Genomic DNA, 4,682 nt, shown 5'->3' on the forward strand with positions numbered 1-4,682 from the left:
AAGGTTTCGGGGAACCCACTTCCAATGGTGGACCAAGGTACCCTCATGGATTATCTACGACCCACCATAGGTAATCTCGGCGCCGCTATCAATGCACCGAATGTTGAAGCCAATAACTTCGAACTTCGGCCGCATTTGATACAGATGCTTCAAAACTCTACAACCTTCCATGGGCTTGCGGACGAAGATCCCCATCTACATATTACTAATTTCTTAGAAATATGTGACACCATTCGGATCAACGGAGCATCAAATGACGCCATCCACCTTCGAGTGTTTCCTTTTTCACTAAAAGACCGAGCAAAGGCTTGGCTTAACGCCCTCCCAGCTGGATCGGTAAACACCTGGGATGAACTAGCCCAAAAATTTCTATATAAGTATTTCCATCCCGCTAAAACGGCTAAATTAATGACTGAAATTAATACCTATTCACAAGAGGACGGGGAATCCTTATATGAAACTTGGGAAAGGTTCAAGGAGCTATTGCGAAAGTGTCCTCATCACGGTCTTGCGATACGGCAACAAGTATCCACTTTCTATAATGGGTTGTTGCCACACACAAGACACACACTTGACTCTAGCTCCGGGGGACTTTTAGGTAATCGCCGCCCGCATGAAATATATAATCAAATTGAGGAAATTGCTCAAACCAATTTCCAGTGGCACACTCCCCGAGGCAATAAATCTATTGCCCCGGGCACCCATAAGGTTGATGAAAGCACCTCTTTACAAGCCCAAATCCAGGCCCTTTCTTCTAAAATAAAAAAGTTAGAGATGACAAAAACAGTCTCGGTTATGGCTTGTGAAGGGTATGGCGGGCCACATGAAAATTGGAGTTGTATGAAAGAAACAGATGATCAAACAGAATCGGTAAACTACATTGATAATAGACCTGGGCCGTCAGGTCCCCCAACGAGCACCTACAACCAAGGCTGGCGAAACCACCCTAACCTTGGTTGGAGAGAACCCGACAATAGTAGTAACCAACAAAATCAACGAACAAACTTTCAACAACCAAGAAATGAGTCACAAAATTTCCCTCAACAACAAGGTGGACGAGAAAGGCTTGAAGATACTATATCTCGCCTTATCTCCGACACTGAAAAGAAAAACTCGGATTGGTTTCTACAATTAGAATTAAATTTTAGAAATCAACAAGCTAGCATACAAAACATCGGAAAACAAATAAATCAACTAGCCTAAAATTTCTCCGAGAGAGCGCAAGGTGCGATACCAAGTAATACCGAAACAAACCCAAAGGCGCAAGTTCATCTCATCACCTTACGGAACCGTACCGTGGGTCCCGCGGAAGGGCCACCGCCTACTGAGGAGATCACATCACCGCCCCATCAAGAGAAGGTTACTCCTCCACCATCAGAGCCCACCAAGGCTCCTCCGGTTCCGTACCCCGGTAGGTTAATCCGTCAAAAGACCAATGAGCAATTTGCAAAATTCGAAAGTCTACTAAAACAATTGCATGTCAACATTCCTTTCATTGACGTCCTAACCCAAATGCCTAAATACTCTAAGTTCATGAGGGACTTCCTCACTCATAAAAGGAAAATTGAAACATTGCAATTAGTTAACTTAGGCGAAGAATGCTCCGCCCTCGTACTCAACAAACTCCCCCAAAAGAAAATTGATCCCGGAAGCTTCACAATTCCTTGCTCGATCGGGGACTCCCCCATTCGTAATGCACTAGCCGACCTTGGGGCTAGCATTAACCTCATGCCCGCATCAATGTTCAAAAGACTCGGCCTAGGAAAAACGAGTCCTACAAAAATGAGTATACAACTTGCTGATTGATCCGTTAAATTCCCGCAAGGTGTCATTGAAAATCTCCTAGTCAAGGTCGACAATTTCGTCTACCCGGCCGACTTTGTCATACATGATATGGAAGAAGACACCGAAGTCCCCCTCATACTAGGGAGACCATTTCTCGCCACCGCACAAGAAGTGGTGGACATGAATGACGGAACACTCACTTTAAAATATGGGGATAATGAAGTAGAGTTCGGGATTGGGAAGAGAATAGAGGACGATGACTCGGTCAATTACATGAAGGTTATTGATTCGAGTTTGGATGACGCTCTCCGACGGTGCAACATGGGATGCAAAACATCCCGCTCGGAAAACATATAACCTCGCCTTGGGTCTAGCCAAGGACCCTTATAAACGTGGCGCACCACGGAGGCATTCCGCGGACCTATCCTTAGTTTAGTTTAATCTTTTAGTTTTAATTTGCAGGAATAAAACACACTCGGGATGGTCAACGATAACAAGGGAAACGAGAAACATGGCCCCATGCACGAAAACAGGGCCATCCGACAACAATTTCTTCATTACAGTAAGCTCAGCACGGGCCGTGTCCAGCCAACACGGCCCCGTGCTGAACATCCTGCAGAAAATTGCCCAGTTCAGGTAACTGGACACGGGCCGTGTTCACTGAACACGCCCCCGTGTCCAGGCTTCTGTTTCTTTTCTTTAATTTTTGTTACTGGCACCTGAACACGGGGCCGTACCCGATCACCACGGGGCTGTGTCCAGACTGCCAGTAACATAAAATTTTGCTTTTAACACCATTTTACACATTCAATCAACCTAAAAACTTATTTTTGGGACACATTGAGGACAATGTGTAATTTAAGTGTGGGGGGGGGGGGATGCTAAAACCTTGAATTTTGCAAGTCCTAATAACAAGCCTTACACAAAACTCTATTGGAACCGCTAATCACCCCAAAATTTTTTCAAAAATTTTCAATTTTTTTTACTTGTCTAAGTTTAAGTTGGGAATTCTAATTCTAATAAGGTTATAGTTTTACAAATTTACAACCGATAGCGTCGTGATAAAAAGAACCAACATAAGAAAATTATGAAACGGCATGACAAGCTTAGTTAAAATTTATTATATATACTTGATCACGTAAAAACCCATTCCCACAAAAGTGAGTTTTGAGCCTTTATAGAGCATACAAATATACATCTTTACACTAAATGCTCATTTTTCGTTTCTTGTGTGAATAGCCGCTTGGTTCTTACGACTCTAGAACTTGCCACGATAATTCATTCCCGTCCTTACCAACTTAAACCCAAGTAAGTAAATCATGGAGGCATTAGGACTAACCCTTTTTCTTTCAACACCATTATTTTCATTTTTCTTTTCACCTACCCAAAAATTCCCCCTAGTTAACCCCTTTGAGCCTAAACCCTTTCATTTCTTAACCCAAAACCCTTTTACCCACCAAAACCCCTTTTTTTCATTTTTTACCCCTTATTTTAGTAACAAAGCTTGGTTTTCGTGTGACTCTCAATGAATGATGATGAAGTTGGAAATAAACAAACAAAGCTCCTCAAACAAAATCTTGTTTGAATAAATACTTCATTAAAAATAAAAAAAGTCACAAAAACAAAATGTTTTACGAAAACCAACGCTTTTTACGTCTTTCGCCCTTTTCAACTAACCACTAACCCAACCACCCACCTTTAGCCCAAGCCTAACCCTTCAACCAAAAAGTCCTCTTGATATTTACAAAGGTATAAAGTTAAAAAGGAGGAGGATTTATTGCTTGGCAAGCTTATGGTAGAAATAAGTTCCATGCCACTCTCGAGTGATTCACTAAAAATACACCTTCGGCCGAGTGTGAGTGATTTCCCCCGTGAGGTATGTGAACTTGTATATAAATGGAATTTTAAAAAGGTATGTTATGCCTTAATAAATAATTTATCTTATGAAATGTTTTTAATAAATCATGACGAATAGGATTGTAAATAAATAAAAATAAAACCTAAACGATCTTGGAAAATCCCGACACTCTTTGACAGGCCCAAAAACCTTCTCTTCTACCCATTCCATTTGGGAGTGAATAAAGCCACATTATAAAGAGTTTTGCTTGAGGACAAGCAAAGATTCAAGTGTGGGGGTATTTGATACGCGCAAAATGCAACATATAAATTATATCAATTATGGCATAAAACTAACCCTTTTTTAGTACTAATGTTGGAAAAAGTGTGCTTTTTTCTTCCTTTTGTATTTTCAGGATTAAATGAGCTCAAATTAACAAAAGAAGCAAAAAGACAGCAAAATCTAACATAAATACAAGAAAAGGGACAAAAGTGGATTGCCCGACCCCTCGACAGCATCCTCCCAAGCAAAACAAAGAAGACAGAAGACTGAACACGCACCGTGCTCAGCGAGCACGGGGCCATGCCCAAGAAGCAGCAGAAAAGACAAACCTATAGAAGCTTCTATTGCCCAGCATGGGGCCGTGCCCAGCGGACACGGGGGCGTGGTCAGAGTACTGCAGGCGCATTTATTGTAATTGCGAATTACAATTAATGAAGAGAGAGAGTGTCAGCGGGCACGGGGCCGTGCCTAGGCATCTGTTCAGCCTATAAATAGGAGTGCTTGGAGCAATTTCAACTCATCCCTTGGCACACCACCTCTCTCACACTTCACCCACCACCCACCACCATCACAACACTATCATCCACCACCATCATCCATTGTCCATCATAGAGTGTGAGAGTCGTCTCGGGATCCAAGATTGATCGTAAGAGTTCTTGATAATCAAAGGCCATGTTTGCCTAAGTCTCTTACATCACTTGGTGAAGACAAGTGTCTAGTGTAATACTTTTTATTTTTAATCTTTTGCACTTTTTATTTGGTTTTGTATTAATGACTT

General features: G+C 41.9%; 1 non-coding gene across 1 annotated transcript; it reads right to left on the reverse strand.

The window, feature by feature from the left end:
- Nucleotides 1–402: 402 nt before the first annotated feature.
- Nucleotides 403–509, reverse strand: LOC118483463. Its single transcript, XR_004870752.1, has one exon. It is a non-coding gene; the product is annotated as a small nucleolar RNA R71 (small nucleolar RNA).
- Nucleotides 510–4,682: the final 4,173 nt, after the last annotated feature.

Source organism: Helianthus annuus, chromosome 10 (assembly GCF_002127325.2).
Source record: "Helianthus annuus cultivar XRQ/B chromosome 10, HanXRQr2.0-SUNRISE, whole genome shotgun sequence".
Taxonomy (NCBI): Eukaryota; Viridiplantae; Streptophyta; class Magnoliopsida; order Asterales; family Asteraceae; genus Helianthus; species Helianthus annuus.